The sequence below is a fragment of the Ailuropoda melanoleuca genome, chromosome 3, assembly GCF_002007445.2.
Source record: "Ailuropoda melanoleuca isolate Jingjing chromosome 3, ASM200744v2, whole genome shotgun sequence".
Taxonomy (NCBI): Eukaryota; Metazoa; Chordata; class Mammalia; order Carnivora; family Ursidae; genus Ailuropoda; species Ailuropoda melanoleuca.
Genome location: NC_048220.1, coordinates 69,545,912 through 69,573,490, shown reverse-complemented (window position 1 = coordinate 69,573,490; position 27,579 = coordinate 69,545,912). Strand labels below are relative to the sequence as shown.

At 35.6% G+C, this 27,579-nt stretch overlaps 1 long non-coding RNA gene across 1 annotated transcript; it reads right to left on the bottom strand.

The window, feature by feature from the left end:
- LOC117801539 lies at positions 1-27,435 on the bottom strand. The gene is made up of 6 exons (XR_004624162.1): positions 27,322-27,435; positions 26,840-26,957; positions 16,252-16,315; positions 5,670-5,842; positions 5,179-5,201; positions 1-134 (listed from the first exon to the last, which is right to left on the bottom strand). It is a non-coding gene; the product is annotated as an uncharacterized LOC117801539 (long non-coding RNA).
- Between the last annotated feature and the right edge of the window lie 144 nt (positions 27,436-27,579).

Below are 27,579 nucleotides of genomic sequence, written 5' to 3'. Positions count from 1 at the left end.
CCTCGTTTGGTTTGCGGTAAAAAGAGAAAACACCATCTCATAGCACCACAATGGTGATTCCTCAACCATCTTCAAGAAAATTCTCCTCTAACACTTCAAACTTTACTCTCTTGTAGGCTGGAGAAATGTGATCACTAAAAACAGGGGCAAAAATTCATTATCATTAATATATCCAGAATAGGTAGTCTAGCAATTCGATCGAGTTACTTAAGTATTTGGCAGCTCTTGTTTTGCTCTTGAAATCTGAAACCTCAGCAAAAAACTGAGACAGGAAGAATTTACTTTAACCTGTATCGTGTTTACATGCTTATTAAGGCTGGGTGTAAATGCACAAAAAGTAAGAAATAAGAAGTTCCAGGATGAAACTCAGGGAAATCAACATTTCAGGCTCAAATGGCAAGAGAAAGTAGTCAAGGTAAAAGGGACAGGAGGGATTCATTCCATGAAAATCAAGAGTGGAAAGAGATTTGGGGGGAAAGCATTTAGAGTTGTTTTGATTCTAAATGGATTAGGGTGAAGACTGGGAAGATTTGATATAAGACCATTCCTTGGGGAAGTAGGAGACCAGGCCATCTGTGAGAGTTAAGGTGATGGCGTACACACTAGACAGGGCCAATTGTTGATGCATTTCTAGTAGCATTTCATGGTTCATGTACTCAGCCCTTGGTCTTCCATTCCTTCTGTGCTTTTCTTTCTGATCTAGGTGATTTTCATCTATTGACAAATTTCCATTTCCAACTCATACATCCCATCTGGGAAGCAAACTGAAAAACTAAGCTTTAATCTTCCCTTCAGAACTGCTTCCTTTCCAGCCTTCCTCATGGCAGTTTATTGGTATCTCCATAATTGTACATCCTTATGCCAGAAACCCAGAATAATCCTCAAAAACTGCCCTTCCATCGCTCCCCCATGTCCAATCAGTTATCAATTCCTATGGATTCTACCTCCAAGGCGCAACTCAAATCCACCCATCTCTCCAACCCACTGCTATGACTCTATCTCTAATTTACTCTGAACTACTTACACATGATCCACTTCCTGCCTGAGCTCTCTTCATTCTTTTTTCTACACTACAGTCAGATGATATTTTCAAGTATTGAACTTGAAATCATTACTCTGCATCAAACCCTTTAATAACTCCTCACTGCACTTGGAATAAAATCCAAATGGTTTAACAAAGCTTATGAACCCTGCAAGACTTGACACCTGCCTACCTCTTCACCCACATTCCCTTTGTTTTTTCCCTTTTTTCTAGCACAACAGGACTTCTCAGTTCCTTTGAAAATACAAGGTCTCTCCTGTCTCAGCACCTTCCCACTTGCCCTTTCCTTGCCTAGGTGTTCCTCTTCCCTCTTCAACTAACTTTAATTTACCACTCAGGATTAATCACCACTTCTTCAAAAGAGCTGGCTCTGCCTCAACACTCTTCAATGTAAATTCCCCCAGTAACAATCTCTACTGATATGTTTTAATTTTCCTTTATGGGACTTATCATGATTCATATTTGTGCATTTATTAGGATGTTCATGTGTTTTATAACTAACTTGCATACTAGATTATAAATTCTTTAAGGTCAGGACGGACATTATTCTATTCAATGCTTTATCCCCACTGCCTGGGACACTACCTGACACATGCATTAAAAGGAAATCGCTAATTGTTTTATTGTCTAAGGTTGAATTAAGTAAATAAACTTTGAAAATTAAATGAAAATGTTAAAAGAAATTTTTAACTCAAGTTATGCAGTAGCATTTGTCCTGAGAGCCAACCGGGATGATTACCTAGTGAAGGGCTTCAAAGTGGCACAGCCGTAGGGCATGGAATTAGTTTAAATAGTCTCCATGAGCCTCTCTTACCAACACCTTCTCCTGAATCTGAAGAGATCAGTTTTCTCTTATTAAGTACCCTGCAATAAATTCTCTCACATCGGGAAGCTGGCTGTTAAGAAGACATCAATTCTCTTAGTAATTATTACAATCTTTAACTATTTGTACCTATAATTAGAGTGGATCCCAGTAAACTTCAGAAAAAAAGTCTAATCTAAGAGGAAGTTGCATATATTCCAAAAGACTTGCAAGATTTTGCTAGCATATTTGGGTAGAAAACCAAAGAACTTGTTTAAATATGGATTCTAAGTGTTTTAGACCAAGGTAAATAGAATATAACATTGTATTAAATTTGATTTTCTTTATATTTAAACATGCAATGAACATATAACCTAGCAGTTCCACATCTAAAAGTATTTAGTCAAAAGAAATAAAAACACGTTTGGGAATACTTATAAATGAATGTTTACATTATTCAGAAAATCCAAAATCTAGAAATAATTCAAATGTTCATCAACTAGCAAATGGCTACACCAGCTCTCATATATTCATGTAGTGGAACATTACCCAGCAATAAGAAGAAACAAATTAAAAACATAAAATTATGCTGAGTTAAAGAAGCCTAACCAAAAAACAAAACAAAACAAAAACTATATTATATGATCCCATTTAAATCAAATCTGGGAACAGGAAAAACTAACCTGTAGTGATAGAAATCCTATCAGTAGTTGTCTAGGGCAGGGAGTTGGGGAGATTAACTACAAAGCGCACAAGGGAAATTTCCTGATTGAGCTAGTTGCATAGTCATAGACATTTGTCAAAAGTCATTTATCTGTAGATTAAAACAAGGAAATTTTGTTGTTTGTAAATTATAAGTCAAGAAAGTTATTTTTTAAAAATTGGATTGGTTCAATTTATTGATACAGATCCACTTACTAGAGATTCTGGGTTTTAATGTGTTAGCTCAAATAGCTGAGAAATGGCTTTAACAACTTTCGTGGTTGGTTGATGAAAATAATTAAAAATTAATCATGGCCTAAAGTCAATTAAGTCAAGATGCCAGATATTCCTAGCATAATATCATTTATTTCTCAGTTTCTGAATATATCATTGAAATATACATACTCATCAACTGGCTGAAATCACCCTTCACATGGAAACTGGAGAAATAGTTATGATGTTAGAAAAAGCAAAGTGGAAGTTCCTGGAACTTTCTCTCCCCATCAGGTTTGAAAACTAAACACAATACCTCATACCTGAATAAGCTGATTATATTAGTGCCACCATCAAAGACTTGAAAAATGCAAAGTGGTGACCTTTATTACATCCACACTTAACTTGCTATTTTGTCTGTGCAGGTGGTGGACAGTTCTTGGAGAAAAAAACTTGATCAGGTGTTGACTCTAGTTGCAGCTCTAAGATACTATTGGAATTTCTTACTAGAGTAAATCAACACAAATCTGGCACCTGGTACACAGCTATTGATTTGGTGATTCTTTTTCCTCTACTAATGTTGGAATATGATTAGACACAGTTCATTCTCCCCCAAATGTGCAAAAATATAACTGCACTGAAACAGATCCACAAACACAGAGAAAAAACTGATGGCTGCTAGACATTGGCAAAATGGATGAAGGGGAATGGGAAGTACAGGCTTCCAGTTACAGAGTGAATTAAGTCACAGGAATTAAAGGCATACCACAGGGAATATAGTCGATGATATTATAGAAGTGTTGCATGGTAACTAATGGTAGGCACACTTGTGGTGAGCATAGCATAAGCTATAGACTTGTTGAATCACTGTGTTGTACACCTGAAAGTAATGTTAACACTGTCTGTCAACTATACTTCAGCTAAAAAAATTTTTTAAATACACCTGTATTGTCTCATCTCAAGGCTATCTTAGTTCTCATGCTCTCTAAACTAATTTAGTCTTTAGAGACCTTAATCATATTGGCATCTCACTGAAAATCTGGTACATTACATTGATGACATCATGCTGATTGGAACAGATAAGCAAAAAGTAGCAAGTATTGTTGAAAGACACAAACATGCCACAAGATTGGAAATAAGGCCATGAAAACTCAAAGAGTGTCACCATGAAGTTTCTAGGGGTCTACTGGTCTGAAGCAGGCCTGGAAGTCAAGTAAAGACCAGTTGTTGCACCTTGCTCTGATTATTGCTATAAGAGTCAACCAGGGTGTACAGTACTCATTGATTTTAGAATCATGTAACACATTAGAGTGTGCAGCTCCAATCCATGGGCCAAGTAACCCAAAAGGCTGCCAAATTTCAGTGAGGCTCAGAGAAAGGGAAGATTCTACAGCAGGTCTAGGGCCCTGTACAAGATGCTCTGCCACTTGGGCCTTATGACTAGGAAGATTTAATGGTACTCGGAGTGGCAAAAAAGATACTGTAGAGAAACTGTGACAAGACTGAAAAGCACAAGATTTTTAGAGCAAAGCCATATTCTTTTCTGTAATGAGTCTTCCCCTTTTGAGATGGATTGTATGACTGTGGTCCTGAGATAGACCATGTGATCAGTAAGAACCTGTAGCTCCCTTTTGGAAAACACCAAGAGACTCTTACCCTCTCTTACTTCAACTCTGTGATACTTAAGCTATGACTCTGAAAACTATGTTTTCAAGATTTCTTTATCAGCAGGCTTCCCATTAAGTTATCTCAATAGGTGACTGTAGGGGGGAAATACTGAGTCTGAAGTTCAAACATTTATATGATATCATTTAGGATGGGAAAACATTTAGGAATGCAATTTTAATTCAAAGTTTGGGTTCACAAAAGTTACTCCTTCATCAATGGCTCCAAGAGCATACATTGGGAGACAATTTATAATATTTTATAATGAAAAGTATTAAATTAAAATTTAATATTAAATATTTTAAATCCAGATCCATTGTGCTTTCATGCTGGGCATCAGTGTATGCTCAAGAAATAAACCAGTGTTACTGGCTTTGCATACTCTAAATGTTAACATTATTTGTTTCCCTGACACAAACCTTCAAGAGATTTGTCATAATTCAGGTCAGCCCGCATTCTGTTAAACAGCTACCAGATTCCAGAGACAACGACCACATACACACAGAGTTTCATAACTGAATTTAAAAGCATAAGCTTACATTATTAAGTCACCCAAGGTACTAGTGTCTCTGTGAGAATGTCAAAATTAGCAAATCACTGTAACATTCCTTTTGAGACTGATTACATAGCCTCACATAATCCATCACACCAGCATTTGAGAGACTCTGTGTAGTCAGTTTGTAGGACCTTTGTTCTGGGTCTAGAATGTAGTTTGGTGTTTGCCTTGTGGCATGCAGGTGTCTCTACAACTTACTAGGTTTGGTCCTAAGGGCACTCCTGTAAAAAAAAAAAAAAAAAAAAAAAAAAAAAAAAAAACACAAAGGTTAGGAAAAGATATGGTAAACACTGAGTAATAAAAAGAAGTTAATTACACCAGGTGAAAGGCCACAGAATTCTGTTTTAGCACCTGCAAAAGTATGCCAATATTTATACAACATTCTCCTGGGATTTATGGGAGATGTCAGTTTTTAAGACTCTACCTTTCCTTTATTTTTTACTTCCAGCCATCTGTGCGCAATATATATAGAAAGGGGATGATCTGGCAAAGTATGAAACACAACAAACTGTAAGACTTTGAGCCTTGTATAACAAAATATAAAAACAAAGATCAAAGCCACAAGGCGCACTGGATGATTGTTTGGTTTTTTAAAAGAACAGCCCAAAGCAAGGAAAAAAATTCCCCAACTTCTAAACAACCAGAGTATCAGCAAAACATAAACAAGAGCATGTTTATCTTATACCTACCACAGAATCTCCTTGAGTCTCTTTCCTGTTTAAGCCTTTAGCCAGCTGGACACACAGTAAGCTGGGCAGCCTGCTTTAATTTACTCAGAATGAGAGATTATTTTGAAGATCTGGTGGTACTTTTTATGAAGTCAAATCCAAGAAAACAAACTCACATGTGTAAATGTGTAAACCTAGAAAAATTAGATATACAATATGATGAAAATGAATTCCATGGGACAGCAAAAAAATTTTTTCCAAGCAATATAGATCCTAATGCTGATAAGTGACTTTTTATCTTTGAAGAGAAAAACTTCACTATTTAAAGATACTTTTATGTTGTTGCTGGGCTTTTTCTTCCATGAGTTAAACGTATGCCAGAAATGATATATATCATCACTGAGTAACAAGGTAGGGTCCTCAATTGTACAAGGTCAGATGTGAAAACACCTAATTTTCAGTTTTTCTGCACTATCTTCTAAAAGTAAAAGAAAGTAATGTTTTTATTCTATACTCTTGGATAAAATTTATAAATTTAGCTTGAAAAAGCCTCTTTCCTTTAATTCTATAATAGGAACTTTGAAATGCTGTTTGGTATCCCCAGAAACCCAAAGTGAAGAATATAGTATCTTTATCATACTAACCGTAGTGCTCAACACTATTTCATACTGATTAATAAAAAGAAAATTTGAACAGAAAACATACAGTATGTGACTTAAGGACAGAAAAGTAAACTAAATTTAATATATTGCTTTTAAATTCTATGATCATTGTTTTTTGTTGCTGGCCTTGAATAAAGATACTTTTGAAGCCCAAGTTCATCTTTAAATAAATCTAAGATTGATAGTTAAATGCATCCCCAAAAAAGTGCCTTTTAGAATCTTTTCCTTTTCATTTTAACTGCTATAATCTAACCTGGGCCTATATCATTACACAAATCTGTTGATTTTATTAGGTTTGCTGCTAACATTTGTGAAGCCTGAACTAAGAATACAAATAGAAACCCATACACTAACTATGTAAGTATTTAATAGTTATACATCATGCTAACAGACTATTAAATGTGTACTTTCTTGCTACCTTGAAAAATATATTTCATAATGATCAGATAAGCCAAGCTTGAATTTAGAATTTTTGTATTCCTCAAAGTTCTGCACCAGAACTTGATAGCACAGGAAGAGCTTGTGCCTAACCCCTGGGTTCTGGCACACAGCCTCATCCTGCAGCCTCCTGTCAGCAGCTCCAACCTGCACCATAAGGTGCCCTGTGTAGACACGTTAGCCTCTATGTCCTAGCTCTGTCCCTTCATGTCTCTAGCAATTAGCTATCCATTGGTCACCCTTTAGGCATAAGTATGTGAATAAAGCAACATGGTCCACCCTTGGAAGGAAAAAGACATGAGTTAAAGGCCGTTACACACCTTAAAATGTGCTTGGGGCCATCTAAACAGAGAATTTGGGGTCCTAGGCACCCAAAGGCAAGGGATATAGGCGATGGATCCAACCCCTTGCCCAATGGAGGGATCACAGGTGGAGGACAGTCTAAGGGAGACCCAACAAGCACAGGACCCAGGGCCAGGGAACCTCTTTGCCTTCGCCTATTGGTGATATTGGATTTCGCTACCCACTGTCACCTTTAAGTCACTCAACCTGCAAATGTCATATTCAAAATTACATTCATTACCAGTTCATGATTACATTTTCACTTTCTTCTGAATTCCCTAACGTGGCAATAAAAGTATTATAATACACATATTTCTTTAAACTAGAAACATTAGGGTCATCTTAAACTCTTCTTTCAACACTTTGTTCTAATCCTCTATTTTTTAGCTAAAACATCTCTAACATCCATAAGCTCCTTTCCACTCAAATTGCCATTGTACCAAAGTAAAGCGTCGTTATTTTTCTGCATTATAGCGATAGCCTTTTCAATGGTTTTCCTTCCCATGTCATGTCCCAGCCCAGTTCATTCCCTCTACTTTTAAAGCACAACTGTAGTCATCATTATCTTCAAAAACTTTCATGCCTGCCCACTGCCAAAAGAATGAAACTAACGTAAGAGCTGAGTTAGCATTTTTCAGTATGTTTTTTCATTATGACTTTTTTCAGTATGGCCCCAGCCTTATCAGCAGTCATTCTTCCCTGGGGTCATCTTGCCTTTCTCTTTTGTCACACGGGGCTGCTCATCATTCTCAGTATGTCACATGCCTCTTCACTTCTTATTCTTTTCTCAAGCTACTTCTTGTTATCTGGGGTGCCCTTTTCCAGTTCTGATACTTATGAACTCTTTCTCATCCTCCAAACAATTCAAATGTCCCACAGATATTATAGATCTCTTTGAGCCTCAGGCAAATTTAATAATTAATTTTACCCTCATCTGTGTCCTGATTAAATTTTATGTCTAACTTTCTTACAGCATTTATCAAATTAGCATAATGCATATTGAGCTTAGCTGAATGGCAGAAGGGATTGTTCAATTTACATTAATTTGCTCTTGGTTTGGATTTCCTGAGAAGCACACCCTGAGACAAGGGTTTGTGTGCAAATAGTTCATTTGAAAAGTATAGAAATCACTGATACATGGTAGAGAAGTGAAAGAAGAAAAGAAAAAGAAAACAGCAAATAAAGTTCACATCAGGGAGCCAGGCAACGTGGAGGAAGTAGAATTTACGACATGAGTCCTTCCAAACCATGAGGCAGCTACAGTACCCTAGCTCCCATGGGCATTGCCTAAAGGCTCCACCCAAAGGTGTTAATTCCCTCAGTGTTTTGGCTAGCTTTAGAGGTATAGCGACTTTACGTTTTTGAGAAAAATTCTCAAGCAAAGAAACGCAGACACAAGCAGTTGGAAGTTGTGGTCCTTGTCAAATGCTCAGAAAGCCCAAATCTACAATCCTATTGTCTCTGTGGCATGGTATGCAATAAACAGAGAATGATGGCTTATGGTCCTTCCATTATTACCAATCTGTTCGTAATCTCCAGCTACACTAACATTGCCTGAAGGCCACCAACACATTAATCACTGTAAAAGTTCTACTTTATTTAATCTTCACAGCACAAAGAGGAAGCTGTTTTTTAGAACCATTTTACGGGAGAAACTAATGCTCAGAGAATTTAATTTCATAGAATTTAAGTCAGAGAATTTGGACTATAGAATTAAGGAGATCCAAAAAAGGCATTTGAATCCAGGTATTTTTCAAATAATATCCAAATACTTAATAAAAACATCTAGAAGAACTAACCTGACTTTTCCAGATTTTGTATGTCATCTGTTTAGATTTAATTTTAGAGTCAAAATATTGATTAAAATGGGCATATTTTATTATTTCTATGTCTTATTTTAAAAAAGAAATTTTACAATAAATCCAAATTTGTGAAATCTAAATAACAGCTTTATTTGTAAATTACTATGAGAATAATTAGCAAAAACAATGCATTGTTTATTGTTTCTAAAAATCAGTGATGGCTGGGGCACCTGGGTGGCATAGCGGTTAGGCGTCTGCCTTCGGCTCAGGGCGTGATCCCGGCGTTGTGGGATCGAGCCCCACATCAGGCTCTTCTCCTATGAGCCTTCTTCCTCTCCCATTCCCCCTGCTTGTGTTCCCTCTCTCGCTGGCTGTCTCTGTCTCTGTCGAATAAATAAATAAAATCTTTAAAAAAAAAAAAATCAGTGATGGGGCGGCGGGGTGGCTCAGTCAGTTAAGTGTCTGCCTTTGGCTCAGGTCATGATCCCAGGGTCCTGGGATCAAGGCCCACATTGGGCTCCCTGTTCCATGGGGAGTCTGCTTCTCCCTCTCCCACTGCCTGCTGTTCCCCCTTCTTGTGCTCTCTCAATCTTTCCCTCTCTCTTTCTCTCTCTCTCTCCCTCTCTCTGTCAAATAAATAGATAAAATCTTAAAAATTAAATAAAAATAAATAAAAATCAATGATAAAAGCATTATAGTGCCATACTAAAGCAAAAATACTAAATTTTATTATGAAATACTACAAAGTTCTAAATGTATGTTTAAATATATGTCATTATTAGAAATATGAATGGATCTTTAACTCTAAAAATTGTAACTTAATAAATTCTTTAAAAAAAATTAAGCATAAATAAATAAATACATGCCTTTGTGGAGTTTATCCATGAAAGCTATCTGAAAGTTCGAAACAATTTTTTTTTTCAGTTGTAATAAAAATCCTGGTCACTGTATATTTGAATGACATTTTTCATTCCTCCAAATTTTACAATTTGCTTCCAACCTTTTTGAAAGCAGGTAGAATATAAAACTTTAAAATAAGGATTTCAATCTCTATAGTGCAAGCACAGCTAGATTTCTCATATTACACTACATTCATTAGGTCAGCCCAGCTTATCAATCCCCCCAAAAAGGCGAGGAATCCTTTAAAGTATTTGGATACAGTATTTTGTCTCATTAAGAAAAATGTTCTATAAATATTATTAAGAGCTGATATGCATTGGAACAAAAGGGAAATCACAATGATGATGTAAAAAACATGAACTATTTTGTTGAAAACTCAGTAGAAAATTAGTGTCAATTCAAATTTGATTTAAAATAATGACAAGTAAGTTATTGTGGTTCTTAAAGATTCCTGGACAAAAGCTTACATTAAATGATTTTATTTTTAAAGAAAATTTGAGATATAACCAGAAATTATCATAGTTCAACATTTACTCATAGGGATGGGTTTAGAATTTATATTGAGTGACTTTTTCCTTACCAACCTCAGTGGCTATCTTAGCCCTGATTTCTCTAAAACAAAACAAAATCAAAACCAAAAACAAAAACAAGAACAAAAAAACGCCTGACTTTGTCACCTAGCAAAGATCACCAAACAGAATATTAAACCAAAAGCTCTATATGTTTAGAAATATCTGCAAAAAGTTAATTTGTGTTATCTTCCAATAGAAGAAAAAATGTAATTACTCATGATAGTATTTGAAGTCTAGGATTTATCCATCAGATTTCTGACATGTTTAATAACATATCTTGGGGGCACTTAGGTGGCATGGTTGGCTAAGCTTGACCGATTCTTGGTTTTGGCTCAGGTTGTGATCTCAGGGTCATGAGATCGAGTCCCACATCAGGCTCCATGCTAAACCTGGAGTCTCCTAAGACTTTCTCTCCTTTTCCCTCTGCCCCTTCTCCCATTCTCTCTCTCTCTCTGTCTTTTAAAAAATAAATAAATAAATCTTTTAAAAAATGTTTAAATAATATATCTTGGAAAAAATATTTTTTTTAAAAAAAAAGGAAGGAAGGGGTAATGAAAATTAAATCATATGTTTGCAAATAAATTATATTTTAAAGGCTTTCCCATCGTATAGCTATATGAGCTGTGGCACATTCTAAAACATCCATAAAATGACTTCTATCTCATTTGTATTCTGCATTTGTAAATTCTGTCTCAAGTAAAATAAGCAATTGGGTGCAACATTTGCTAACTTTTATAAATACTGTTTTAATTACTCTGCACTCCTGAATCCTTCTGTTTGGATTCAAGGCAGTGATGTCAAACATTATGAGAGTGTTTACTGCTTTGGAGTGGGATGGGACACTTCTATGGTACATCTGTGTATTTTAGGAGACTGCACAATATAATTCAAACAAACACACAAGATTATAGGCAATTTCGTTTTTAGACTAGGTTAACACGATTAAATTCATATTAAATTTAAAACGATTATTGTTTTCAGTAAGTCTAACATTTCATAGCATTTCAACTTAATTAAAAAATATTTTACAATTCCAAGCGGGCTCTGGACTTACTCTATTTCCTACCATGATAACAAACCAAAAAGAAATATTAGCAATATAATTCAATCCTTTACGAGGAAGAATTCTTAGAATATCGTGAATTGATATTAATCAGCTTTAGTTCTAGCCTTTTTTTACTCTCTAATTTGTTCATTTATTCAACAAATGTTTATTAAGTTTCTTCTATTGGCAGCTCTTAGACTAGACACTCATAACACAAAATATAATAATAAATAAGTACCTCCTCTTAAGGAATGCCAGCTGGTGAATTTATCCCCCTTTCCTTTATATATTTGATTTATTTATTTATTTTAAGTAGGCTTCATGCCTAGCATGAAGCCCAATGCTGGGCTTCAATTCAGGACCCTGAGATCAAGACCTGAGCTGAGATGAAGAGGTGGACGCTTGATTGACTGAGCCATCCAGGCAGGCACTCCTACCCTCCTTTCCTTTAAAAGAGGTACCCTATCTAACTTAAAATATGGAGGAGTTAATATATAGCACAAAGTCTTGCAAGTAAATCCTTTTTCACTTTCATGGGACTCTTCCTATCAGACATTAAAGTTCATGCCAATTTACCAAATTTTGACTTTATTCCATTTCAGTAGACCAAAACAGTCCTATTTCTGGAATCACGAATGTAATTTTTTCTGGTCCAAATAGCACATTATTTAATTTTCTCACTACTTTTTTTTCATTACAAGTGTCATTTCACATCCTCAAAATCCTCCAGTCCTTTAATCTATTTTTTTTACACTATTACTGTTTTTTTAATTTCCTTCCCTGACGAGCCTGCAGCCCATGGTCAATCAATTCCCATTACTACTTTCCACTCCACCCTAACCTGAATAAATTCAAGGTCTGCATTTTCTATTCCCTATAGCTAGGGTCCTGGGTACTGCATGACAAAAATCACACTACCCTATTGATTTGTTTCATGAGAAGTCAGGGTCTCCAAAGTCATCAACCAGGGGTAACAAATTTTGAAACTGTCCCTGGTCAGATACCACTGTCATTTTCCTCAGATTAAGATATTTATAAATGTATTTAAATCCCTTACCACCTTACGATTGAAAAAAAAATTTTTTTAATCTCTTCAGCAAGTGTTCTTTGCTTGGAATTTCTTACCTTTACTTCTATTTCAGCCCATCTTCCTTACTCAAGACTAAGTAAATCTTCAACCTCCTTACAGATTGTGCTTCACTAATTTCATACTCTCTCCACCATCCTTTACTTTTCTACTCTTTATCTCATATCAAATCCCGTTTTACAAAACTTTTCCATGACTTATAGCTGACTCTTTTCCTCTTACTTTCTGTAGCCAAGATTCTCAGATCATTCTACTAGCAGTTTTCTCTATTGCTTCCATTCCCAATCCATGACCACCTGTTTCCAACCCATTTCCAATGGCACTACTTACTAATGGTCTTCTAGTTCCCAAATTAAAAGTGAGATGTTCTGTCAGTACACGATTTGGTACTTCTGTCATACCTGACATTAGTAACCACTGCTTGAAACTCTCCTCTTCCCTGATTTTCATGAAGCCAACTATTTTCCAATTTTTTATCCTTTCTTTTAGGCCACTCTTCAAAAAGACTCCTTCTAGGGTCCATCTCCTTCACCCACATCACTGTAAGTTTGTGCTCCCTTTGGCTCTTTCCACTCTTCTTATGCTGGATATTCCATGTGGTTGATTTCAATCACATCTTTGGTTTCATCTGACACATAAATGCTGATGACTCCCAAAACACAGACTAGATCCCCATCTCCCTCTTAAGCAGCAGACTTATATATGTTACTGCCTAATGGCTAACTAAGTTTGAAATAATGAATACTATCTATTAAGCACTCATCATACAATACATGAATTCATTTAAATACACGAATTCATTTATTCTTCACAATAATTCTAAGCAAGTACCATCATTATCTCTGCTGTTCACCCAAGCTCATATAGCTTATAAATGAGAAAGCATTCTTAATTACTGTACTAAATTGTCTCTAGAGGTCCTGCAAATACTCAAAGCTAAAAATATTTAAACTTTAGGAAGACTTCCTTACCTATCTCCACCTGTTGGGATGCCCTGCCTCTGTGTTTCCATGCTCCCTGCTTAGTACACTTCTGTAACTGTTTTTTTTTTTTTCCTTTTCTATCCATCTTACCAGATTATTAGCTGCTTAAGGCCCAGATCATGCCTTTTATTCCTGAAAAAACCTAGCACAGGGTTTCACATATGATATGTTCTAATCTTATTAGTTGAATAAATTAGTTAAAATATTTACCATAATATTTTTACATCATTTGTTTCACTGGCCTCAATAAGAAATTTTTTTAAAAATATTTTATTTATTTATTTGAGAGAGAGAGAGCACGACCAGGGGGAGGGCAAAGGGAGAGGAAAAAGCAGACTCCCTGCTGGGCAGGGAGCCCAAAGTGGGGCTTAATCCCAAAATCCTGGGATTATGGCCTGAGCTGAAGGCAGATGCTTAATTGCCTGAGCTACCCAGATGCTCCAGAAATTTTCTTATTATAATATGAAACAGAACCAAAATAGTTCTCTTTTTCATTTTGTTCCTTAAAACAGCCCTTAGAAAATAATATAGGTTTTGTTTGTTTTGGCCATAAATTGAAATCTAGCTTTCAGTTTAATTGATTTAAAACTTTTGACATGCCAAATTTCAAAACAGTATTTCCAACACCACCATATTTTAGTTTAAAAAATTACGTGAGTGTAAGGATATATATATTACATATGCAGGAGAGAAAGGTGAATGGCAATTCATCTAATTGGCAATGGTAATGATTTCTGGGGAGTTGAACTGGAAGAAGTTTATTTCTTACATTATAAATATTTATACCATTTGTATTTTCCACAAGGCACATATATTCCTATTTTAAATTTATGAATATTTTTATATTAAAAAAGAAATTGTAGGCTGGTGATGGGTAGTAAGGAGGGCACGTATTGCATGGTGCACTGGGTGTTATATGCAACTAATGAATCAGCGAACTTTACATCAAAAACCAGGGTTGTACTGTATGGTGACTAACATAATATAATAAAAAACATTATTATTAAAAAAAAATCCAAAAAAAATAAATAAAAAAGAAATTGTAATGAAAAGCAGAATGCCTATTTGTAAGAGCATAAGTATTTCATAGTGGAATCTCACCATAACATTATGAGTTTAATGAGATTCTCCTTTTAATAAGCAATTACACTTGCTTAGAGAGGTCCAAGACGAAGCTACTGTATATCAAATTCTACGAAAATGCTTAGTCTCCAAATGCATTTATTAAATTTCTGAAAAGTTTACTTCTTTTGACCCATTGCTCAAACACACTAACACTCAAACAATAACTGAAATTAATGTTATAATTCTTTGGGGTGGGGTCATTTAGAAATTGTTAGTGAAAAGTCTCCTGAGAGAGTTTTCTTCCCAGCAATTTCCAGAGAACTTACTTTTAAATCCAAACAGTGGTTTAGGATTTCAAATCAGTAACAATGTGTGTTTAGATTGAAAAATTAAAATATATTTCAAACTAAATATTTCAAAATCATTTTCACATTTACTCATCAATTCTTCAGTTTTGAGCTCTATGCTTTTCCTGAAACAGCTGACAGTTTTGCTTTTGGCATTAAATAACACAGGATTAGTCTGCCTAAGGGACCATCTGTTGTTCTATGCCTTGTCATGACAATTCTGAGGCCTTCAGAACTTCATCCTGTGGTTTAGGGGAAAAGGAGGGCATTCTCTATCAGGAGGCTAAACCTCAAAAATGTTGTCCATTCCATTGAATTAACATATGGCTCTGACATATGCCAAACAAGATAGGATGGTTTTGTTTCACTATCTGTGAATGTTACTTGATGTTTTACCTAATGGGAATGTAAGGTTTTTTTCCTTTGTTTACTTGTTTTTATTTCATTAAGGCTGTGTTTTACAATATAGATACATTATTAAATGCCTCAAGGGGTTTTCTCCATTTTATTTTATGAGTTATTGCTGATATTCCTGATCAAGCTACAAGTAAAAACAAAGTCCAATTTATTATATGTTAACTAATTTTAAGCAATCAGCAATATTTATATCTTTTTAGAGTCACAAAAGAAAAAAGCTATCTTCCATCTCAACTTCAAAAGTCCTTTAACAGAGTCTCAAAAAGCTCACAATGATATGATAAGTACATGCAATGAGATTGTTACAAATAAGGGTAAAGAAATTCATGCTGATTTAGTAAGGGAAGGTTAAAGAAACCTTTCCAAAAGTCAGGAGTATTCTACTAAATTGCAAAATAACTTTGTGACATGTATGGCGGAAAGGAATGTGCTGGAAGCTACTCCTGGGTCTACCCCAGAATTCCTTTTCTTTTAAGGAAAATCATATATAGTTAGTTTAAATAACAGTACATTTTTTGTTTTATGCTTACTTTTATCTATATGTAATCATTTCATTGTTTCAAAATATAAACCAATTAGTAGTATTTTATTGATCAGACTCTTAAGTATCCGTGGTATATAAGACACAATTCATAGGTCATGGGCCAAGGGGGTATGGAAAGAGAACCATGGTCTGAAACTTCACAGAGGGTACAACCAAGAATCAGGGATTACCTTCTGAGATGCAAAGGAAGACCCAATATGAAAGAGATAAATATAGTCATCTCCAAAGTGGCAAACTTTAAAGATTTCTTGTAAACATGTTTACAAATGAGACCATAGTGACCCCAGGCCTCGTGGGAGGAGCCCAAGCTATCTCTAGGATTCAGTCACCTTAAGAAATACACCTTTCAACTTCAACTTAAGTCAACTGACTAATGCAAAGAGGGAATTAAGCACTTACCTATATTACTATAATGTGCCTGCAGGATCACTGTTGTCTTGTTAAAATAGAAAAGCTGCGGAATCTAGAAAAAAAATGAGCAAAGAAAAAAAAGTTTGTGTCTATCATGGTCCATATATCCAAGAGATAGACTTTGCTTTCCCCCAAAAAACTGTTCATCCATAAATCACTTCTTTCAAGCTCGCCCCTAGGGTGAATGAAACATCTCCCTAAACCGTCACAAAACTTTTGCTCCTATTTTTTAGAGCATCCTTCTGATTACTAATTTTATTTTCCAATTTCCTTCACCTCTAGAAGGTAATGTCCCTGTTATAGCATATAAATATATCTCCATAACAAATTAATGTTAGCCTTGAAACTTATAAAAACTTCTCTAATGTTAGCCCTGCAACTTATAAAACCTTACTCCGATGAGTGCAGGTAGTATGAATTGACTGATTCAATCATGCGCATGGAAAAACAAACAATACTATTTTCCCATTTTCTGAACTTGAAATCTTACATCATGAAAGATAGCCCAAAAGGCCCTGCCTCCACCCCAGGATCTGTGTTTTCATAGTATCTCTTGATGCTCTTGATGCTATTGTCCATCCAAAAGTCACCAAGGCAGAGGTCACCTCTCAGGGAGCTCAAACCCTATTACAGGACTTAAACATGTATAGTTATTTGTACCGTAACAGAATGATTAGCTTAGCCTGGATAGTCAAGCACCATGAAAACATCAACGAGGAAAAGATACATTTTACTGAAGGAATAAGAGACGCTTAATAGGGGCGCCTGGGTGGCACAGCGGTTAAGCGTCTGCCTTCGGCTTAGGGTGTGATCCCGGTGTTATGGGATCGAGCCCCACATCAGGCTCTTCTGCTATGAGCCTGCTTCTTCCTCTCCCATTCCCCCTGGCTTGTGTTCCCTCTCTCGCTGGCTGTCTCTATCTCTGTCGAATAAATAAATAAAATCTTAAAAAAAAAAAAAAGACGCTTAATAAAGGAATCAGCTAGCTAGTCAGTCAAAGAATTTTTTTCAGGTACTGTGACACTGAACTGAGATTTGGATTTTGACAGAGTGGAAGGTAAAAAAAAAAAAAAAAGCCAAGTTAAAATAAAAAGAATATCATGAGTGAACTGTTGCCCATGCTTAAGTAATTCAGCTGATTTTATGATATATAACAGGAGAAGAGGCTATAAAGGAAAGTTGGGTTTGAATCCTAGTCCAGACCTGGCTTTCTTTGTAGACCAAGCTGTGGACTTTATTTTGTAAGTACCTGGAAGAGGAATCTGTTTGAGCAGAGATACTACATGTTGGGTCTTCTGTGCAAAGATCACTCTAGCAGTCAGTAGGAAGAACAGATTTTGTACAGTTACAAGACCGAAAGCAGTACTTTCAGTGGTGAAGCTACTGTAATAAGTGAGATAAAAGTTAATAAGGACCTGGACTAGCAGAATGCCAATACAATAAAAAGAAAACAAGAGATAGGTCATTATTAAATCTAGTTAATAACTCAATTGTTTTACTTTGATGTACCTCACATACTCAAATCTTTGATATTAACTGCAACATTGAAGACTGGTCACAAAGAACTAAAAGATAATATCAATCTAAAATAATTTGGTAATGTGTGTATATTTTATAAAGTCCATTTATTATGAACCTCAGAAGTAAAAGAAAAACCTGACATTTTGGGTTCAATTATGTAGCAGATCAGTAATATCACCTGGTTTATAGAGATGTAACTTCAATAACAGTGATTTGATTCCATCTCTTTTTTTTTTAAAGATTTTATTTATTTATTTGACAGAGATAGAGACAGCCAGCAAGAGAGGGAACACAAGCAGGGGGAGTGGGAGAGGAAGAAGCAGGCTCATAGTGGAGGAGCCTGATGTGGGGCTCAATCCCATAACACCGGGATTGCGCCCTGAGCCAAAGGCAGACGCTTAACCGCTGTGCCACCCAGGTGCCCCTGATTCCATCTCTTGATTGAGAAAGTTAGTGACACAATTAAATTTCTAGTCATCCAGAACTGAGGAACAGGAAGAACCAAATGTGGTCAATATAAAGATGGTACTGCTGTTTCATTATCATCCAGGTAACCTTCTCAGGATTGTTGAAGAATCTTTCTTTAACAGAGGAGGTGAAATGAGAGCACTACATCTTCCTAGGAAGATCCATTCATTCACTTACTCATTCACTCACTCAGCCAATATTTAGTGAGCATTCATTATATGCCAGATAGAATATTAGGTTTGGGGTAAATAGAGATAAAGGAGATAAAGTTGCTGCCTTCAAGGGAGCTGATATTCCAGTAAGGGCAGTGGTGAAGAGAGGTTAAAGCAACTGGGTAATGTGTTACAACAGAATATAGGGCACATTGAGGCAGTGGACTTGGATGCCAGAAAAGGGAGGAAGGGATGCGGTAGTCAGAAATTTTGCCCAGAGAAAGGAATATTTAAGTCCTAACGAATGAGAAGTGATAATTAAAGAATAATAAAATGTACTCACATTTAAATATTAGGGCTTTATATTTCTTATACTAATAACTTGAGCTGTTTTCTCTAAAAGTTTAATACAGGAATATAAAGATATTTTAATATTTTTTAATGTTGTAGTAAGAAATATGTCTAGTTATTTCTAAGTTTCTAAATTTACTGTTTAATTAAAATTTGGTAAAAATAAACACTACTGTAAAATTGCATTCGTCAGGGATAAAGATGAAAACACCAGCCTTTTCTAGAATACATTGGTAAATTAAAAGAAAAGACTACCGTACAGAGAGCCACATAGTCCCTGGCCTTCTCCTCTTGGCTCCTAAAATTTATCATAGGCTGTTGTTTTCTGGACGGTTATATAGGAGCAAAGAAGTATTTAATTGAGACTGTTGATATGGAAATCTTCCATAATCAAAATTCTAGTGTTGAAATACTTCTATAGACCATGTAACCCAACCTCCCATTTTTTGCATCTGAAGGTAAATTGAGGCTCAGAGCATTTAAGTGGCCTACAAGTTTATGCATTAAGCTTCCTCAAGAACTAGAAATAAAATCCAAATCTGTTTGAAATATAATGCTCTTCCCACTTTTGTAATTTGCTAATATAATTAGCTGTTATTTTATGGTACAACTGTTGACCAAAATTTGGCATGGTTCAGCTATTGCCTGTTGCTCTTTCTTTAGATCCCATCTTGAAGGAAATTATCACCTACCTTGCCAAATACCTGTCATTCCAGGATCCTCTGTCCTGAAAATCCAATTTGTCATCATGTCCTGTTAGTTTTACTTATAAATAAGCTTCAGATATGTTCCCTCCTCATTATCCTCCCTGCTGTTGATCTAACTGGAGCAGTTACCATGTCCAACTTTGATTACTTTAATAATTTTCCTACCTTCAGCCTCTCCTCCAATCTAACCTGCTACTTGCACTAGAATAAACTTTTAAGATGGTAGTTCTGATCATTGTCTGCCAGTTTAAAGTCCTCTAATGTCCGACCGCTGCCATAGGACAAAGTCCAAGAGTACCAGATCTACGTGATCCAGCCCCCAACCATATCTCCCAGCATAACCCCACTGGCACCCTGTAAAGAGTTTCCTGAAGGTGAAATGCTGCGTCTTGCCTCTATGCATGTTGTATTTCTCCTTAGAATACCCTCCTCCTCCTTACCATGTAGTTAACTTATTCTCACCTTTCAAGATACCCTCAAGTGCAATTTTCTCTGGGGAGTCTTTACTGGCATTCCTCCAAAACATGGAGGTGTTAGATCCTCATTTTTAAGTTCTCAAAACATTTTCGGCATGACTCAATCATAGCATTTACCCAACTGCAGTGTAACTGTAAATTTACATGTCTATCTCTTCTACTAACCCTGACTTCTTAAAGGTAAGGACCCACTTTCATCTCTGCACCACTGGAACCTACCACAATAATTAAAACGTAATTTATACACAATAAATATTTGTTGAATAAAAGAAGAAATGATTAAAACTGAATAAATCAAAGAATAAACAAGTGAATGAATGCCTATAATGCACATAAAACAGAAGCCATACTTTAAAATATAGAGACAGGGACCAGAGAAATGATTTTTTTACACAAGACTAATAGAGAAAAGAAATATGCAATTTTTGAGTCTATATATTACATACCGAGAAATAGAAGTATATTTATGGATTAGAAATTTTTTGTGGGACTATGTTTTGTAGTAAAACTTCACCTGCATTTTAACTGCTTTGATTTTTAAGCTAAAAGGTCTTTTGAGGGTGCTTAAGTCTTCTGCACAAAATTGTTGAGTTTTTAAACTCCTGGTCATGAGATCTTTCTTCTGTCTTCTTGATCAAATGAGATACCCAGTAGCACTAGACATCTCATGAATAGACAATGTGGGGGCCTGTCCCCTGCTATTGCTTCTATGGGCCATCATCAGTGCAAGTGCTGCAAAACTTGGGTGCAGTGGTATGAACTAATTCTAAATAATATTAAGAGTACAAATGCAATGGACAAGAGTATGTATCAAAAGAAAAAGGTATGTCCCTCACCATTTCAAGCTCTGGTTAAATGCCACAGCAAGTCTTCCTTTGCTCTTTTCTGTGACCTTTTCAAGCACTAATTATTTTTTTAATGATCTATGAATTCAAATACATGTTTGTCATTGCCCTTCCTATGATGCATTACAGGGTATTAGCAAAGCAAAATAAATCTGATATTGAAGGTATAACTGCACAGCTTTTGCATACACTTTAATAGGCAATGCAAAACCTTCTCAGCAGGTGCACTATGAGATGAAGTGATTTTTCATGAATAATTCATTATTTTTTTTAAAAGCACTTCTGCTAAGATACAATTTGCAATAATTTTTTCAAGAGAGATCAGTGAAAATCTGAAGCTGTCATTGCCAATTTGTTTTAGTTCAGATTCAAAAGGTCACCCACTTGACACAATGGAAACTAGAAATGCCCTTTTGTTTTTTTATGTCAACATGGTACACTTCATATTTTCTATCTAAAATATTTTTGAGACCTGAAACATAAGGAATTTTGTACTACCCAACAAAAATTACTTAGAAAAAATAAAATTATAAAAATTCCTAATAAATTAATTTCAAAAGAATTCTTTTACAAGGTGGAAATCCTCTCAGGATCCCCTGCTGTAAAATATCTGGGAGAATTTATGTAAAAATGCCATTTACTCTACCATGGACCTGAAAGTCTGACTCAAATCATGGCCCTATACAGACTGTCATTAAAAATGTCTTTTTTTTTTTCTTCAAAGAGAGGTGAAAGCCTCCTATAACACTATTTTATACCCAAGATTATTGTATATGGTATATGGAAGACAGGGAGGTAATAACCTCATTTTTAAGATGAAAAATTGATAGCATGAAATGTTAAAGGTCATAAAACTAAGCTAAGAGATAAGACCAAGATTCAGGAATAAAACACCTTTATTAAGTGGTATTATTGCACAGGACAATAAAAATACTATTCCCAAGAGCATTTTTTCTTCATACAAAGCATGTATGCATTAAAGGTAATAGATATTATGCTATATGCTATATGCAGTAAGGAATATAGCCTATTTTAGAGTCAAGGGACAAAATAAAGCAGAACATAAGACATGTTATGAAACATATATTCTGAATTATTTATCCCCCAAAATAAAATTTGGATGGACTATATTCCTTATTGCATATAGCATATATCATGGGATCAGTTACCTATAATTCAAATATGATTTGTATGAAGAAAACACCCTAAAAAACAAAATTTGGATAGACTATATTATTTATAAATACTACACTATATTTCTTATCTACATAAGAATACGTTTCTTAAAAATACTTTATATCAATACTTTTTATCTCTACCATTACTTAAAAACATTTAAAAAATTATCTAAGCCCTAATGGTTTTTGGCTCAGCATAACATTTCAGTATAGGTCACAGATCTAAAAAGATGAAGAGCCCTTTCTAGGTTTTCAAGAGAGAAAGAACCAAACTTTCTTTTTGACAGAATTAAAAAAAAAAAAAAGTAAACTGTTAGAACAGTTTCAGAAATAATGTTCGCTGCAACTTTACCTGATTGGCTTGATTAAGGCAAGAAATCCCTATGACTTGGAAAGGTTCTCAAAAGCTCTGCTGTTCTAGCGGTTGGGAAGTTGAAGTGGTTGCTGACACTGATACTGGTGGAAGCAGCAGGGATTGAAATCAGATGTTTGGTTTTTTTTAAGATTTTATTTATTTATTCGACAGAGATAGAGACAGCCAGTGAGAGAGGGAACACAAGCAGGGGGAGTGGGAGAGGAGGAAGCAGGCTCACAGCAGAGGAGCTTGATGAGGGGCTCGATCCCACAACGCAGGGATCACGCCCTGAGCCTAAGGCAGACGCTTAACCGCTGTGCCACCCAGGCGCCCCGAAATCAGATGTTTTAACCCAGTTCTGAATTAATTTCCTGTCATCAGCAACCTCGGATCATGGTGGTTATCTATGTCCTCCAGGAAGCATTTCCTCTTCAGCTACCTTTGTCACCAGCTAGACCCCAAGACCTGACCTTTACTGTCCACCTGCTTGTACTCACTAATCTTTGTCTTATGTTTTTCCTTAAGCTCTTCTTTCTCGTTTACTTCTTAATGCAGACAAGTGACACCTGAAACCACACCTCAGGTGAAAGTGAATGCCCTGACAAGACCTCTCTCTGGCACAGACCACCCAGACTATTTGGGTTAAACCCCCCATCATGTCTGTGCAGATGGACCATGGACTGACCTCTGGAATGACCAGCAATTACCTTTAACTCATTCTAATACTAATCTCTGCCCCAGGAGGAGCCTCAGCCTCATTTACATAGCATGCATTGTACATCAAAGCCTGTTTCCTTAAGGTACATGTGCGACCTTATGCCCACCTCTACATACCATGACAAGGATTCTCTGTCTAAAAATTTATCTTTACCCTAAACAAACGGTACTTATTCATCCTCCCTCAGGGAGTCACTGTGTTGGAAGCTATTCCTGGCAATCACCTTATTTGCTAGAAATATAGTTGACTTTGTGGGACAACTCCACCTGCTGTATCTGACTCACCAAGGAGCAAACTCATGTTGGTTCAGTTACACCTTCAGGATCAGGTTCTCTATTTGATTACTTTGCTTTATCACTCACTTCTCTTACAGCCTCAGAAAGAGAGGGTGCTTTTCCAATACTGACTCCCAACATCTCTGTCCCACTTTTGGGGCATATGAAAGGTGGTTAAATATAAACTATGATTTGGAAGCAGGATCTAGAGCAGACCCCACTCCTTGTTTTCTAACATCTTCTATTCTGCTCCAGGGTACTTGCTCCTATGTTTCATTCTTAAGATACATACAAGCAACCAACCAACCACTCAAAAAAATATTTGTTAGATCCTCAACTTCCTGTTCACTTACTTCTCTTTTTAACCTTTCTATATTCCGGCTACTTGTTAAGAAATCTTTAAGACTGAGCAAGAGATGTAAGACTCAACAATAAGAAAACAAACTACCTAATTAAAAAAAATAGGCAAAAGATCTAACCAGAGAAAATATACAGATGGCAGATAGGCATATGAAAAGATGCTCAACCATGGTCAATGGTCAATGCTCAAAGTCCAGAATCTCATCATTAAAATCAGGTCTATATGTGGATGGACCCTTCAGATGAAGTAACTTTTTTTTCCCTTTTGAGAATTAAAGATGCTTAATTTTCAAATCTAAAAGTTGAAAATAAATTATTAACTTCAAGATAAAAAAACTCCTTTCTTTCTGTAGTCAGCAAATCTTACATCATCTCACATATATATATATGGGCCAGTCCCCTAAAAGAAAGTAGGTGGTTACCATGTTACAAGAGAAGGAAGGAAAGAGCTTTGGGACAGACTGAGAAAATGGTCTAATTTTCCATCTAAATCAATTATTTTGTGAGTTATCTGACGATTCCTAAAAGGTACAAAGTAATCAGTATCTGAATTCAGGCCACAATTCCACTCTTGAAAATTAATAATCTTGATAGTCATTCATATTCATTATGGATTTAAACTTTCAATTCCTTGGTATTCAATGATTCAAACATGACTGAAAGAATATATGTATTTGTTTTTTGTCTGAACAGAGTTTTACATTATATTTGTCTGAATACATTGGTATTGTACATTAACGGTAAAACAGTTTTTAGGTATGATTCAAATTTAAAAGTTCTTCAATATAACTTTTCAATAAAAACACAGTATATGCAAACATAACATGTTCAAAAAAGTAATCTTTCTCCAATAAGAAGTTGATACTACTGACATGTTGTTGACATATTTTATTTTGAATTATATTTTTTAAACTTTTTAAAATTTAAATTCAATTAATTAACATATACTATCTTATTAGTTTCAGAGATAGAGGTCAGTGATTCATCAGTCTTACATAATACCCAGTGCTCATTACATCGTATGTGCCCTCCTTAATGTCCATCACCCAGTTACCCCATCCCTACACCCCGCTCCCCTCCAGCAACCCTCAGTTTGTTTCCTATGATTAAGAGTCTCTTGTGGTTTGTCTCCCTCTCTGGTTTCACCTTGTTTTATTTTTTCCTCTCTTCCCCCATGATCCTCTGTTTTGTTTCTTAAATTCCACATATCAGTGAGATCATATAATTGTCTTTCTCCGATTGACTTTTTTTTTTTTTAAAGATTTTATTTATTTATTTGACAGAGATAGAGACAGCCAGAGAGAGAGGGAACACAAGCAGGGGGAGTGGGAGAGGAAGGAGCAGGCTCATAGCAGAGGAGCCTGATGTGGGGCCCGATCCCATAACGCCGGGATCACGCCCTGAGCCGAAGGCAGACGCTTAACCGCTGTGCCACCCAGGCGCCCCATCCGATTGACTTATTTTGCTTATCATAATACCCTCTACTTCCATCCACAACATTTTTTGTTTTCAAATTATACACAGATATGAGAAAAGATAAAAAGTGAATAACGTTAAACTCACTTATAACTACCACCCAGATCATAAAGTAGAATTTTTCAAGCCACTCAGAAGTCCCTCCATGTAACCCATCACCATAACAAGACCCTCTTTCCCCTAAATATAACCATTATCCTGACATTTATAACATTATTTCCTTCTGTTTCATCATATTTTTATCACCTAAGTATTATCAAATTAATTAAACAAGGAGACCATCAGATCAAAATGACTCTAATGCCAAGGCCTATGAAAGTAAGCAAACCAAAATGCCCACGCCTGTAAATGCCTCACAGTTATGAAATTGAAACCTAAGGACAGCCAATCACAAACAACCAACTAGGCTTTAAGCTATAACCATTCAATAATTTTCTTACTTTGCTCCCACTTTTCTCTGTAAAAGTCTCACCCCAACACCTACTGATGGATTTCTCCTAACCATTTGCAGTTAGACACTGTCCAATAGGAAGAGATCTTTGATGGAATAAACTCTTAACATTTTTAATATGCCTTAATTTATCTTTTAACAGTATGTATCCCTAAGCACCATAGTTTAATCTTAGCCCCCTTTTAAAAATTTGCTGTCTTTTAAATATTTTTTAATCTATAGGTTCCTCCTTCACCCCCTTCTGCCCTTAACAATTTGCCTGTTAAAAAACCTGGGGCACCTGACCTGTAGAATATCCCAGCAGGTTCCCTTAGCAGTTTACCTCTTTCAAATCTATTCCTTCAGCTCCCTCAGTGATCCTGTGAGATCCCTAACAGGCCTGAATAAATCCTTTTCTGTTTAAACTGGTTAGAGTGAGTCCAAGTGCCTGTAGCTAGAATACCTGATTACAATGAGAATAACATTTTTATTACAAAGTTAATTTCACATATGTAATTTTATACATATGTAAAGTCAAATGTAGGATAAAGATAAAAGTTATCTGTGAAAGAATGCTTATTCAAATTTTTATTACCCTAGGCAAAAAGCAAACCCACATCATGAGCACTAGTGTTTCAGTTTAGTTTCTTAAAGCCATGTAGACATTAAGATGGCAAATATTTCTAAAGGGGCTTATCGCTTATTAGAACTTCATAGGAAATCTCTGTCAATGGGATTAAAATAGGTAAAGATGTGTGTTAATGTGAATGAAAACTTCCAAGCAGAGAAACATGTCATGAGAGACTGGTGGCAAAATTTAGGTATATTTCCAACAAAACCCAAATTAGCTATATCATTCAAAAATAAAATAAGATTTAATCTTTAATAAGCATAAACAATGTACATGATACTCTCAAAAACTAGAGGTATTCATTTATCTTTATATTCAGGTTGAAATTCTTATATAATTTAAATAAAGCCAAAAACAAAAGATTCAAAACATGGACAACATCCTTAACAAAAAATGAAGTCTGTAAGTATGAAGTGACTTTAAGTGTAACTACTATTAGATATGTAAGGTAAGAAAGACCAATCAAGCTGCAGACTGATGACTTGAAGGGAGCCAGGAAACAGCAAGTAAGATTACTTACAAACATTGACTGTCATCATTATAACCCAATACCTTTACTGAGTATCTTACTTCGTAAATACAAAAGAAAAAACTTGAGGGAAAAAACCCTGGGTAATAATTTAATAAACTTACCACATATTTTATATGTTTTCCATTTTACCAGGCAAAGGTCCAGAAGCGTAATTACTGTTTTAGTGAAATGTATCTTTGGCATCACCCAGAGTGGAGGAAAGCTCTGCAGTAACAGCGCCTAATAAAAAGATAAGAAAATAGTGCCAAGATACATAATAAGAATGTATAGGCCATTATATCATGATGACAGAGACATCAGCAGAGATAATGCTAAAAAATCTATACCTTACATACATTATAAATTAATACAAAGAGTGACCTATTCCAAAATACCTAGCTCAGAACAAATCACTGCTTGTATTCCAAGTATTTCCTGAATAACATAACTGAATAGTTATGTTTTACTTAATACCCAAATTCATTTACACTCCAACATATGTCTATAGAGCACTGAAAGACAACAGCCTACAGCAGGAATGGCAAGTGTGTGGCAGGCACGGTGGTATTTATACCAGTCTTAACCAATCATAGTCCACTCCTACCTGAATCCCTGGGCAAAGATTCAGATTCTTTCTTAACTCAGTGTTCCAGGTAGCTACTATTAATTGAACAAACACAGATGATCCTTGAGATAAAATCTGTTTGCCCTCCCTGGCCTGGAAGAAATAGGCAAGAAAATAAGCTTGTATTATTAAGAAAAGAGGAGTCAAAAAATGGCCAGTAATAAACAAAAACAATGTGCATCATTGATAATTTCTAAAAACAATGCTTTATAATGGGAAAAGTTGTTAACTTAGATT